The following is a 14,146-nucleotide window of genomic DNA, read 5'->3' as shown; positions in this document are numbered from 1 at the left end:
CCTGCCAGGCTCCTCTGGTTGTGATCTCACAGCCTGGGATCCTGGGGAGTGGATTCAGGGAGTCCTACTGAGTCCTGTGCCCTGGCTGCTGGCAGTAATAAAACTCTTGGCAAAATGAGGAGGAGGGTGATGACTATTTTCCACTCCTGGAATTTCATGTCTGAGTAAGAGATATGTTTTGGGGTCTGGGCATTTGGGTGTGACCAGCTTGGTCCATGTTTCTAGCCTGCGTTTCTTGTGCTGGTCGGGCAGTTGTGACTCCAGTCCAAGCTGGGAAACTGCTGTGCAGCTCTGTATGGCCAGAGTGCAATAAGCTCAACATGGGACTGAAAGTGTGTCCAGATCCTTAGAAGGATGCAAGCATGAATTGATGCCATGACATGCCAGCTGGGCTTTTCATGGAGTTACATATATATCTCTGTGTGTGTGTATTTCATGCATGCTTTTGATGCCTGTAGTGGTGGACATTATTGAAGGCAGGATACTGGTTTAGTGGGATGAGGAAGAACAGCAGGAATTCTGTTCTGCAACAGTTGAGGGAGGGTCCTTGGCAGCTGTTTAAATTCATTTGGGTGCTGATCTACAGGCACTGTCTGCAGGGTGTGGAATTATGGCTGCAGGGTGCAGCCAAGCAAATACACACGGTGCAGCTCTGATGGATGTTGCATTGCCTGCATCCCTGTAGGCTGCCATGGAGCTGCCTTTCCTTCCTGTTGAGGTGAGTGCATCCCAGAGAGGAAGTGTGGAGGATGTGGGGTGTGGCATGGCCTCTTAAGAGAGGTGGAAATGAGATGTGTGGGAGGTGCAAGAGAGGATGTTGCTCAGACCCACAGGTTGTTCCTGGTGGTGGTAATGAGGCTTCATAAAGAAAAGCTGAGGCAGAAGTCGGTGACATAAAATGTTTGGCATTGGCCATTGTTTCTTATCTGTGGTGGGTGCCAGATCTGGATACAAAAGGAGCAAAGTTCACTTGTTCAACCCAGGTTTTCTTTACTTTTATAAGAAAGAAAGTAGCACGGGGAGCTGAGGCAGTGGGAAGAGTTGTAAGGGTGAGTGCCTGTGTTTTGGTGGAACCTGTCCTTGTAGCTGTGATGTGGAAGATGGACGCTCTCAAGGCACGGTGGAGTTGGGCTGAAATTTGCAGCATGGTTCCCAGATGTCTCTGCACTGTAGAAGCAGGGTAGGTTTAAAGGAAGAAACACCCTTTGGAGATACTGTGGGAGAAAGATCCCCTGTGCTGTACAAATGGACGAGGTGAAAACGTGTCTGATACCTCACCCTAGAACACTTCTGCTCCTATAGGGAAGAAGTGGACAGGAGAAAGATCAAGCAGATGATTACTATTTTGCACTATTGGCATTGCATGGTGGAATAACAGGTGTGTTTTAGAGTCTGGGCTGCATTTGGATCTTGCTGATCTTGCTGGACTGTCCAGTCCCAGCCAGAAGAGTGCTGTACAGCTCGGAAGGTGCATCTCAGACAGCAGTGCAATCAGCTCAACACAGACTGAAAGTAGTCCTTGGCAGCTCCTTCAGTACAAGCATATGATTTACCAGCATAGCTGGAGGATGAACAATGGATTAATTGGCTCATTCACTAATGAAATTCAGTTAAAACTGGGACCAAGAGTGGTTTGGGGTAGGAGTTACTGTGGGAGGTAGGAATTAGTGTGGGAGAGGTTTCTGTTTTGTCTGGAGTGAGTGGCTGACCTGTTATCTGCTAGAGGAGCAGCCACAATGCCTCTGTGGTTTTTAGGGAGTACTCTGACCCTCACTGTCCATCACAGTGCAACAATAAAGAAAATAAGGAGGAAGGATGGTTTTGGTGAAATTTATCTCCTGTCAGAGCCAACTGGCAGATGGCAGCCATGATGACATTTCTGACACGCCAGGCAGTGAGCAGGACTTTTGTAGTGTCTGACAAGGCAGGCGTGAGTCATGGCTTGTGAATGTCAGTATTTCTTCTTAGCTTTGGTGGAATCCAGAAGGGAGGAATTCATATCCCACATCTCACCCCCACACTGCCCTGGGAGCAGAGATGGTTGGCTGCTTTTCTCCATGGTCAGCGCTGCATGCAGAGCTCCCAGGGAGGTGGTGGGGCGCTGTGTGTGCCATCACAGGGGTGTACAGTGAGGGCAGAAGCCAGGCACATGGACACGTGGGAGCAGGAAAGAGTCTCCTGGTTCTGTGTCGGGTGCTGCATGTAAGGAATGTGTGGATGGGAAATTGTTGGGCTTTGTGCTTGTGGTTTTGGCTGTTGAAGCATAGAAAGGGTGAGTCCAGTCCTGTGTGGAAGTACCACTTGCTGAGGAGTTGGTTGCAGGTTCCCCCTTGTATGTGGAATTAGCCCTTTTCCATCTTTGCTGGGAGACTTGGCTAAAGGTGAGAGGTCTGCTGGAGGTGGGGAGACATCTGGTGTGGTCTCCATTGTGCCTTGTCCACCTGGAGGGTTTTTTAAAAGACATATTTCTTGTTATTGAGAGGACCTCCTCCTATATTTGGGGAGGAAGAACTGTCAGGCTGGTTCCTGCACCTTTGAGTCCCAGTTGTCAGGGTTTTTTTCCTTCTCCTGAGCAGGGAAAGAGTGCATGTGTCCGGCTGAGCTCATGTTTGAGGAATGAGGCTGTGCTCAGCCTCAGAAACGGGCTCTGGAGAGACAAACAAAAGCCTGTTCTGTCCATTGTGCACCCCACAGGGCTCACCTCTGGTGTATGCAGTGTGTCTGAGACAGGATGAAAAAAGGGAACTTAAACCGCTGTGCTTAGACCGGGACAAGATGGTCATTGCTGACTTCACTGGGCTGTTTGCCCTCGGGCACTCTGGAACGGTGCATCCTTCTCACAGGTGTGCTGCTAGAAGCCTGGGAGGAGGGAAAAGCAGACAGTTGCAGAGGAAAACCTCTGCTTTCACTGGCATCATGAGCTTTACTTTGGCTGCAGCTGTCTCCATGTGGAAGAGAACCCCCTTGTAGGAAAAAGGGTTTTATTGTTTGCTACTTCATAGAGAATTTTAACCATCTTTTAAGAAAAAAAGAAGGGAGGGGGAAGCCAACTTAGATGAGAGCAGTGAGAGTAGCCAAAATAAATTATTGTAGTTACATCAATGTGATTCTTATCAATAGCACATTTACAGGAGGATAAGTGGGAAGCTGATTTCCCTCTGTATGAGGGCACAACTGCTGTGGATCATCAGTATTCTCATAATTTTTGACACTGATAACCATGTGTGGCCAGCTCTGGTCCCCTCTCCCTGCATTATCCTGCCCTAGACAATCAGAGCTAGAACACTCTTTTGACTGAGGTGAGTAATAGGAGGAAAATTTTCTGTGTTAGAATTGACCTGGTTATTTCCAGCATGGATTTTAGGGTTTTTCTAAATTCTTCAAAAGCAAGAGATAAGTTTTGTTTTCTGGGTTCCTCTATCCTTGTCTATGCTAGAGGAACCTCATTTTCACAGTGGGCATTTAGTATTGAAGATAGTGACTTGGTTTCTTCAGAAACTTTTGACTGTGTTGTTCTTAGATTTTCTCTTGGGTATGTTTTGCTTTTAATACTTAAAGACTTACTGAGAGTCTTCACCTACAAGTGAGCTTGCTTTTCCCCTTCTGCTCACTAATGGCATTGGGTGAATTGAAAGATGGATAATGAGTCTGCCCAGCAATGGAGAGCAAAGTGCTCTGCTGCTTTCTGCTGAGCTCAAAGAAGCCTGGATGCTGGGGATGTGCCAGTTATGTTTTTAGAGTCTCCTGAGGGAACAAAGTATGGTTTCTCCCATCTCCTGAGGTATTCTTGAGTCTTCTTGGTATTTGAGGGTTATTCCAGGGTAGAATGTGCTACAGTAGAATATAGAGTGGACTGCTTCTAGACTTTAAATGTTAAGCTTTAAAATAACGGGAGATCAGATGAGATGATAATGGTTCCTCCTGACTTGAAAATTGACCTCTAAGGTGGATGGGGTGGTTGCAGGGAGGATTAAGTTTCAAAGTAATTTTAGGCTTTCCTTTGTTGAAGCTTCTTCATAGAGTCCTAAGTTAACAGGAGGGTGGTTTGGTGGAGAAATCCCCTTCAGCATTTTCCTGCTTCCTTTGAAGTCCAGCTGTTTTGTGCTGGCATCTGTTAGAACCCTTTCCCCCTTTCTTTTCCTTGCCAGCTCTAAATGAAGTGGATGATTACACTCTCATGGTTTAACCCCAGCCAGCAATTATGTACCCTGCAACCACTCCTCCCTCATGCCCCTGCCCTGATGGGATGGGGTGAAGAATTAGTAAAATAATATAATTAAAAGTTATGGATTGTGATAAGAGCAATTTATCAACTGAACCAATGTCAAATATAATTATAGTAGTAATAATTTTAATAATAACAATAGTAGTAATGAAGAGGAGAGTGAGAGAGGAATGAATCCCAAGAAACAGAAATGACGCACACACAGCTCTGTGGCCCATCCCACAGCAGTGACCAGCAGCTCACGGCCAGCTCCCCCCAGTTTATATCCTGAGTCTGACAGTCTATGGCATGGAACATCCCTTTGGCCACTTTGGATCTGCTGTCCTGGCCATGGTGTTTTCCTTCCTGTGCACCTCCTTAATGGCAGAGCATGGGAAAGGGACAAGTCCTTGATCTAGAGTAAGCACTGCTTAGCAACAACCAAAACATGTTATCAACATTGTTATCCTACTAAATCCAAACCACAGCACCGCACCGGCTACTAAGGGGAGCACCGACTGTATCCCAGCCAAAACCAGGACATACACTGAGACAGACTGGCCAAAGTTGCTGTGCTGATCATGGCTGTGTACCCTTCATGGAGAGCTGCCCTTTGCCTGTGCCTTGGCTCGAAGCTGCAGAGAGGAGCAGAGCAAGCCCAGCTCCCCTGGTGCCACCGGCACAGCCGGGTGTTTCAGGGAAGCCGTGGTTGCCATGGGGCTGGGGGATTTCTTCGGAGCTTAGTGGTGCTGTGGAACCAGGGAGTTCTTTGTAGCCTGTGTCCTGCTGCCAGCCTTGGGGAAGGGCCAGCCAGGAATTGCCTGGAGGCAGCCCTTGCCTCCCGGTTGTTTATCCACATGCTGGTGCCTCCCGGTCAAGTTTGCAGGCTGCTCCAAAAACAGCTGCGTAAATGGTTTTGGTGGAGTCATTAAAACGTGCTGCACAAGGGCAGGGCAGAAGGGGGAGGAATACTTTATTTTTGGCTGGGAGTTGTTTAATTTTACTGGAAGAACGATCCTTTTCAAGGCAGCCTTATGTAGCGTTGATTGAGCATTGTTTCCAGCACTGCTCCTATAGCAACAGGAGAGAGAGAGCTCCTATGAACTTCGACTTACAGCTCTGGGAAATTAAATGTCATTTAATTGCCCTTGACTGCTGCTTGATATTTGATCTGACTCTAATAAAGTGATTTTAGCTGTGGAGAGGAATATAACTCCTCAAATCGTTCAGTGACCACTTCAGAACACCTCCAGAGACAATGTTACTGGGGATATATATAAGGACTGATGGTCAGAAGAGATTTCTTGTCCATTCGTGGTGCTGCTGTTAGAAAAGTGGGTATTTCCAGATGTGAGTGCTCCCACATGAGGATATTCTGTGTAGAAAATGATGTTCCCTTTTCTGTCTGTGTGCCAGGGCACTGCAAAGTGCATCACCCCATTCCTGGTACAGCAGGTACCTGCTCCACTGCTGGCATGCTCAGGTTTGCTCTGGCATGGCTGGCACCGGTCCTGAGCTAATCAGCAACAGGTCTGAAGCAGTAAGAATGTTAACCTTGGTTTCCACTGCCAAATCCCTTGTCAACTGCTTTTAAAATATGATTTTAGTGGAGTTCACTTTGAGGCAGGCTGCCTGGGAAAGATGTGTGGGATGACTCCAGAGATTTGCTTTCCTTCTTTGCACCACAGAAAGTGAGAACAGGAACAACTCGCTCAAAACAAAACAAGTTTTGTACAAAAGCTAAAGCTAGTGTGGATTTTTGTGCACCTCTTGCTTTGTGCTGTTTGCAGTCAGGTGTCTTGGGCACAGGCAAGGCAGTGAGTGCTAACAAATAACTTGAAAACTTTATGGTTTATAGCTTTGTGTTCTGCATTGGTCTTCCCGAAGACAGGACAGCTTGGCTGCTGGAGGATGGATGTTGAGGAGGGCAAATTCACACCTTCTCTCTGCTGGGAGAGGCACTTAATCTCTCTGTGCTCCTGTTATAACCTGCTCTCTTTTTTCTTTATTGGGGTTCTTTGAGGAAGGCAGAGGATCTTTCAGGCAGTGAGATTAGAGAACACTGTGTGATTGAGAGGCTAGAGATGTACCTTGTAGGGCACACAAATTGCCTGCTCTCTCTTCCAAATACTGCTGCATAAGTTTTTAAGAGTGGGATTTTAAGCCCTATGATTTGTTTGTGAGTTTGGCGCAGTGAAGATGACAATCTGCCATGGGATATGCACCTGACACTGTGGGGAGGTAGGAAATCTACTGGCTTTTAGGTGGGCACCTTTTCAATGTACAGATTTATAGGGAACAAAACTGCACTGAGACTGCAGCCAAATTTTGAATGACTGTGTAGTAGCTACAATGCAGCACGTGCTCTGTGGTTAGTCTTTGCCCTCAGCTCAAACCACTGTGTAAAAACCCAGCTTTTTGCAGAGAGTGAAAAAATGGTTATCACTGCTACATTATTTGGAGAGTGCTTTGAATAGGCTTTGTGGATGCTGGGAGGATTTCCATCTTCCCAGGACTTTTAGTGCTTGTTGACTTGGTTCTAGTACTGGCATGGCTACAGGGCAGGGAGGTTTTGTGAGCACTCTCTGAAAACACTGAGAACCCAGTGGCTTTGCTTCTGAGCGCTGGGCTCAAAATGAATGGGATGAATAGGAAGATAATGAATAGGAAGGGATCAGGCAGAAAGCTGATTCGGCACAAAATGTTTTGTTTAGAAATGTGGTTTAATGCTACTGGTAAATTCTCCAGTGCAGACAAAGCCCTGCTTAAAAATAAAAAAAAAAAAGAGGAAAAGAAAACCTGAAACAAAAAGAACCCCACAATGCCCATGAGCAGGTTGGGAAAATAGAGTTTAAAATACCAATAGTGGGCTGCAGTGAAGAGTTTGCCTTGTCTGTTGGCTGACCCTGACCTATCTGAACTATTGCTCCTTGTTGTGTCAAACCCTCATTGCTATGAGCTCTCTGCAAACACAGCCAGGCACTGATTTCTGCAGCTTCCAGTGGGAGAAAAGAGAAGGTTATTGTTCCTCTCCTCAGCTCAATGATGGGTGAAGTGGTTCCTGTGTATAAATAGTGTGAAGTGCTTTGGGATCCTTCAGGATAAAGGAGGCCTTGAGGGATACAAGAGGAGGTTGTTTGACGCGGAAGGAGTTTCCCTTGCTCACACAGTGGGTGCTGGTCTCTGCCTGCCTTCCAGCTCCTGATGGGGACTAGGTCCTTGGAGGGGCTGCTTGTTTCCCTGCTTTCCCACTTCTGGGAGTAGGAGACATGGGGTTTGTGCTCTCAGGTTGTGGCTGAGTGAATGTTTTGTCAGGGAAGGGCTTTTTGTTTGCTTTGTAGTGAAACAGTGCTAGGGTACAGACACACAGTCCCAGGCACGCTCGATCACTCTTATCTTACTCTCTTATGCTTTCTTTTCTTAATGGTTGTAAAATTGGTTTTATGCCAAGGTCCTTGTTATCCTCAAAGATCCTGCAGCCAGGCATTGCCTCACCCAGTTTGGCTAATCCCCTCATAAAACACTTAATTTGCAGGTATGTGGGTGGTGCTGAACGTGTAAATCCTTGCTGAGTTTGAAATTTATGCTTGTTGTTATTTATGCTTCAGTAAGCCCCTCCCCTGGGGGAGTAAACAGTCTTGAAAATATGAATGAAAGGTCTGAATGCTCTTCTCTGGAGAGACAGTCTTGTCTCAAAGAGCAGGTGACTGCTCAAGTGTACTAGGCATGCAGCTCCTCTCTGGATACTTGGCTCTTACCAAAATGAGCAGGAGTACGGAGGCTGCATCTCTCTTGAGGGGTCTATTCAAAACACAGCACCTTGAGCCAGGGCAGAAGAAAGGAGGGATTTGGCAAGCATTCTGAGGGGCGACAGCAGGGCTGTCATGTGCCCATGGAGATGTTGCTTTGACACAGACTGTTGATATGAGATCCTCCCAGGCTCCCAGAATGGGAACAAACTTACCCTCTCTCAGTTCTTTGGAAAAGTGCTCTCCCAGTCAAGAGGTAGGGTCAAGCAGGGTCTGCCAAAGATGTCAAGAAGGAGGGATTTTGACCAAAATCTGTTCTGTGTACCTGTCCCCCCTCTCCCCCCTAAATTTAAATGACAATTCTTTAGAAGGAGCTTTTCCTCCTCTGTGGATGCCTGACTTATGTTTTGCATTCTCCCCAGTCCAAGGCACAAGTACTTTGACTTTGCAGCACGTTGCAAAATGCTGCTGGAAAACAAAAGCATTGAGCTTTATGTCCTGGATCAGCTTTCCCTTCTGAAAAGCCAGGAGTGTGGGAGCTGCATGAAGCAGATGAGTAAAGGGCAGGGCACTAGGGCTGGTCTTGGAGAGCTTGGGCTCAGCCTCAGGAGGATTAAGAACTATTGCTTGCCTTCTAGGTAACTGTGCCTTTTCTCCTCTCCCTAGCTCCTCAGAAAGTTCCCTTATCTGACTTTTAATTAACAAGCCCAAGAACTTGGTTTGGCCTACTTTCCAGTGGTGCAAGAAATGGCATTTCCACTTGTGTCTCTGAAGAGCTGTTTTTGTGGTCTAGAGGCTGTGTAGTAATGTAAATCAACAAATTTCTGGCTCTTATTGGCATCATTTTTCATAGGGAATGGAAGCAGGGGTAATCCAAGCTGGTTATAAAAGAAGATGTGTTGCTAGTTTGGGACCCTCTACCTTAGAAAAGCAGAGAAAAGAGAGGATGCTAGAGGCTGTTTGCCAGTACAGCAGTCTTAATGCAGCCTAGCTGCCTCCACAGAAGTGACAAGCCATGGGATGACACACCAAGGTCAGAGGGATGGAGTGCTAGCAAGGGCCCTTAGCCTGTTGCTCTGCCATGTGCTGGGTACCCTGGAGGATATTTCTAAAAAGGTGATGTGGCTGACAGCCCAGGTGAGGTCTCTCTGCACTGGTACGCTCAGTGTGGGCGACAAACGGGAGGACCTGGAAGCCACTGTGCTGCTAGAAAGCCACAACCTGCCTGCCATGAGTGAATCTTGATGGGATGAATCCCATGACTGGAGTGTGGCTATCAGTGCCTACATGGCTTCATCAAAGGAGAGCTGAGGAAAGAGAGAGGATGGGGTTGCTCATGACCAGGTTGAAAACTTGATCACTTGGAGGCACTAACACCAAGAAGGGCTTTGCACTGCACAGAAGGATCTTCCTGAGCTTTCTCATGGAGTTGCTTTCAGGCCTTTTCCAACAGAATGAGCTGTCATTTTGTGTACACAGCCTTGACAGAATTGATAGCAGCATTTACAGGATGCAGCAGTAAATACAAACCTGTCCTGACAGCTTTCTACCAGCAGAAGATATTCATGCTCCCCCCTGCTGCAGTTAAGCTCTTCCCTGTTATCCAGTGCACACTTTGCACTTTAATCAAATGCATTCATAAGAGTTATTCTGAAATCATGGGCTCTCTACTTAAAGGACTTGCTGGCAAGGCATATAATCATATATTGATTTCAGAATAGTCTTTGGCATAGTTCATGATTCTCTGCATCTCTCTTCTTTTTTCCTTCAGCTTTCCGCTTTCCTAAATCCAGCAGCAGACTAGAGCCAGCAAGAAGAGAGGGGGTGGAAAAAAGCCTTTGAAGAGGACTGAACATTTGCAGTGGTGCTGTCACCTGCTTTGGTGGTGAAAGGTCAGTGTCAAGACTGCTGATCCATGTTGCCTGTCAGTTTGGGGTGGATAATGGCACACAGTCTGAATTTGACCTCTTTACCTGCAAGCTTTAGAATTCCTCTCCTGGGAAGGCTTTACTTAAATTACTTTTAGCTGCTTGCTGGCAGCTGGAGGCCCTTTCTGAGGATGTTCAGAGGGGTAGGTAAAGTGTCAGTGGTAATGTTCTCATCTTACAGAGAGGGAACTCAAGAGAGGTCATGCTTCCAAAGGCTGGAGTTTAGCCTTGCCGAAGAATGTCAGTGAGTTTGCTGAAGATTAAAGTTCTTGGCCCACACCTGCACAGCACATACCAAGGGAAGGATGTCTGCTTTGTTTGCTGATGGCTGCCAGGGTTATCTGGCCCAGCTCACGTCATCTCCAGTGGAACATTTCCCTCCAGGCCAGCAGTGTGCTCAGTGGTTGCACTTTTGTTACAGCATAGGTGCAGTGGGATTTCCTGCAGCAGGTCTTTCTTATGTGCTTTGGCAAAGGTGTTAGAAGTTATCTAAGTTGTGGTGTGTGAGTTATCTGTGGAATAGTTGTCACTGATGTGTTGGATACCAATTTGCTTGCTATCACTCAAAAATCAATACTTTTAAATAATGATGCTTTTAATGGCCTGGGAGCTATTCATTTTCTTTGGCATTATTTCTTCCCCATCTGTCATTTGCTGCTTTAGGGCAGGTTGTGCAGAAAAAGCCTGGAGGCCTGGCTTTCTTTGCTGTTTAATTAAGTGCTGTTACTGTGCAAGTTGAGGCAAATGTACCAAGCAGTGTCTGGGATGACTAAATGAATGTCTATCCAGCAGGAGTGTATGTGTGTGTGTGTGCATGTCATATGCTTTCTGAGCTGGGCTGTGTGTGCATGTTTATGTGTGCCTCTGGGCCTGCAAAGAAAAATACAGTGGTGTGGTGTGGAACACACAGAGCAAGTCCTGCCATTGAAATTTTAGGTTTCACAGTTGTCTGTGCAGTGCTTGTGTTCCCAGATGCTCAGCACCCAGAACTGGAGCCATACTGCTCAACTTCTGGTGAGCTCTTGTGGACTGGTTTGTCCTAAGGGTTCAGTCATGGTAGGATGAGAGCCCAAGAAAATCAGATATAGAATAGTTTCATGTTTGATGTGATCCCAGCCTTGCTGGCAGTCATGTACTGTATATTCTTACCCTCCTAGGAGGCTGTGGCTTGCAGTCACACAGGGTAGGATGAGCTCACTCTTTATCTCTTTTATCTTTTTGAGATGTTTGCTTAGGTTCCTCCTTGCTTCACTGTTATTTCACTGTTATTCACTGTTACTCGTATATTTCATTGTTAGCATCTCTCAATCTCTGGTGTATTTAAACCAGTAAGCCTCATAAATTATTGCCAAAATCGCTTTACCAGGCATTCCTCTCATTATAAGTATGTATTTTGCTAATCATAAAAGAGGTTGTTCCAGTTCACTGGCTAAAGTAGTCTTTGCAGGCAAAAGCACTTTTGAGTCTGTGAAATCGTGTTGCTGTCGGGCTTTTGCCAATTTGCCAGTCACCTGGAGCCTGTCATGCCTCTCAGCTGGCATTCCTCCATCAGCTCAGTGCAGAGCCTCATAAAATCACTGGGTTTAGAGAAAGATGAGGGTCTTGAACTGGAGAGGAAGGGAGAGGCAAGGGGTCAGACTGAGGGACTTGCCCAAATCTATGCACAAAGTCTGTGTCAGAGTGGGAAGCTGGATTCAAGCTGTTCAACTCCCAGTTCCTTGAATTAATCTTCAGACTGTTACCCCTCCTTTTCATCTACAGGTTCTGTCACTTGTTTTTTTCCTCTCAGCTTAATGCATTTTGTTTTCCCTAGAGAATTATTTCTCTCTGTCATTTCTATTGCAGTGTGTGTGTGTGGGCATTGTAGGAACCTCTTGTTGATTCTTGTGACTTCCATAAAAATACTTCTTTCCATTGTGGGACTCAATTTCACAGCCTGCATTCCTTGATTGCTTGCTGAAATTTAACTAGCTGATGAAGCTACTGTCTGTTGGACTGGACCAAGTAAACTTCATTATGGAAATACTTTTAGTCTTCTAACCACTTTTTCAGTTAGCACAGTACTTCCCATTATGAAGCTTATGTTTAATTAATGTGTTTTTATGTAATTGTAAATATACCCTTGTGGCAGAGCTTTCCATTTCCTGTTCATCAGAGAGCTCATGTGTAATTATTGATAGTGATTCAGAACAGGTTTTTTCCACAGTGTTTAAAATAGAACAGAATTATGTGTGTTAATTACTGTTGCTGCTCCTTGTCCGGTTTCAAGAGTGATTCATATCAGTTCTGAGGGTTTGTTACAAGGATGACTGAAAGCAAGAGACCCTGGCTATGTCAGTGAATTCAGGATGAGGCCCTCATATTCATCCTGGTGCTGTGACACTGATCAACACCTCTGTGCTTTTTGGGACCATGAGGCTCAGAGCCTGAAGTGACCCTAAACCTGGGAAGCAGATTGTGGTTCCCCCCTCCCACTGCTGGGGCTCCTCGGGAAAGGCTTTCACTGTAGTCTCCTGCCCTCTCTTGCTTTCCCTGAAGACCAGGATAGCTCCCTGAAGCCTGACCCTGTCTTTGCAGGTGATGAGAGGCAGCAGATCACCCTGTGTGAGGCAAGGAGCACAAACACCATTTCCAAAAAGAGGGTCTGCAGAGCTGCCTTTCCCTGAATAGTTGGCTGGGTGAGTCATTGAGCGTGCAGAGGCAGCCAGAGCCATCAGCTCTGCTCCTGGCTAGGAAGGATAGATCAGACAGGAGACAGCCCTGATTGCGTTCTGATTCATGGTCTGCCATCCCTGGTGATTCACCCTGCTTTATAAACCTGCAGCTGTTCCCTGCCAGCTTTCTGGAAACAGGCATATCCTCTCCTGCCAGCAGCGAAGCCAGGCTGCCTGAAAGGCCTGTACCCAGTGCTGGGTGCAGCAGGACCTGCAGTCTTGGGGGGGATTTCAGACTGTCTGTCACCTGATCCAAGTGCAGGCTCAGCTGTGTGTCTGCCCAGTCCTCACCCTGGACTAGATGGAGCTGTGACTGGGATTTCTGAGCTCTTGGATCAGAAGGAGGGACAAGTTAGTACCCCTTGCTAGGGGCCAGCACCTGCTGTATGCCAGTATGTAGGGGATGGATGGATGGATGGATGGATGGATGGATGGATGGATGGATGGATGGAAGAAAGGAAGCAATGAAGGAGGGCTGGTTCCTAAAATCCTTGGGAGCAAGAGGGAAACTGAGCCAAGGAGCCTAAGGACAGAAAGCCTGGTTAGCATCCCCTGGTCAGTCTCTGCAGGCCTGCAGTGCATGTTCCTCTACATACAGCCCTGATACTGGAAGGGGTGGCCAGAAGTCCTGTTACTGGAAGGCATCTCTCAGATCTGGGCTGAGGTACCTGTTCTGAGTTGTGCAGGCATGTGTGGCTGCCTTGCTGCTGTCATTCTTGTTCTGTGGCTTAATGAAGCCTCTGGCAGCTATAAATCTGTCACCTTCCATGAACGCTGTGTTCTTGGGGCGTTCTCCGTTCTTCTCATGGAGAATTTGCAAGCCTGGTCAGTGCATGCAGTACCATCAGCATCCATTCCTTCCCAAAGCCCGGGGCACTTTTGTGCTGCAACATGGTAATTAATCTGAGCATTGCTGGAGGTTATGATCTCTTCTGGAGATAACTCTGAAGAGTTGTTCTCCTTGATCTGTGCCACCATCTCAGAGCTGCTCCCTTTGCCAGTGAAGCAGCATTCTGCCAACTGCTGTTGCCAGATGTTATTTCAGAGAAAAATGTTTTCTTGTGAAATGGTGATGGGGAAGGGCATGGGTGGGACTGTTGGCATGTTCGCACTCTTGCTTTTCTTGTTAGCTTCATTTGTTAGTTTCTAAAGCAGGGGCCTGGCTGGGGATTTTGAGTGGGCTGGCATGAAGCACAAGGAAATAGTTTCCTGCAAATAAAATACAGTTATGCTGCAGAATGGGCAACTGCTGTTCCCAGCCTTGGTTCCTCTGGCTCTGAAGCCAGACATTAGAAGTGTGGTGGCAAAGATAATGCTGATAGTCAGCTGATGTGCAGCCTGGCTGTGTGTACCTGTTTCTCACTTTCTTTGCTGTCAGGTGTTTTGCCAAGGTAGATGAGTCTGTACTGCATACCTGGGTGTAGCTGCATTGGCTCCCTGGAGGGAGTTTGCATCACTGGTGTGAAGAAGTTTTGTATATTAACTAAGCATGAACTCCATGCCTCTGGAAAAATGTAGAGGCTGTTTGCCTTCCTTCTTCCAGGGAAATTG

The 14,146-nt window shown here is 46.8% G+C and overlaps 1 protein-coding gene across 5 annotated transcripts in view; it reads left to right on the top strand.

Annotated features, from left to right (window-relative positions):
- Window positions 1–14,146, top strand: part of CD151 (CD151 molecule (Raph blood group)) — a 32,134-nt gene that overhangs the window by 3,572 nt on the left and 14,416 nt on the right. For 3 of the 5 annotated variants that reach the window (XM_077179949.1, XM_077179948.1, XM_054635112.2), the window contains exon 2: window positions 9,725–9,845. The exons of 1 other annotated variant lie outside the window; for it this stretch is intronic. The gene's annotated coding sequence lies outside the window, so the exon portion shown is untranslated. Of the gene's footprint in view, window positions 1–9,724; window positions 9,846–12,458; window positions 12,560–14,146 lie in introns of all 5 variants that reach the window. One more of the 5 variants, XM_077179950.1, reaches the window with a different exon arrangement.

The sequence above is a fragment of the Agelaius phoeniceus genome, chromosome 6, assembly GCF_051311805.1.
Source record: "Agelaius phoeniceus isolate bAgePho1 chromosome 6, bAgePho1.hap1, whole genome shotgun sequence".
NCBI classification, from domain to species: Eukaryota; Metazoa; Chordata; class Aves; order Passeriformes; family Icteridae; genus Agelaius; species Agelaius phoeniceus.
The sequence above is the reverse complement of the archived record's forward strand: the minus strand, read 5'-3'. Positions and strand labels throughout refer to the sequence as shown.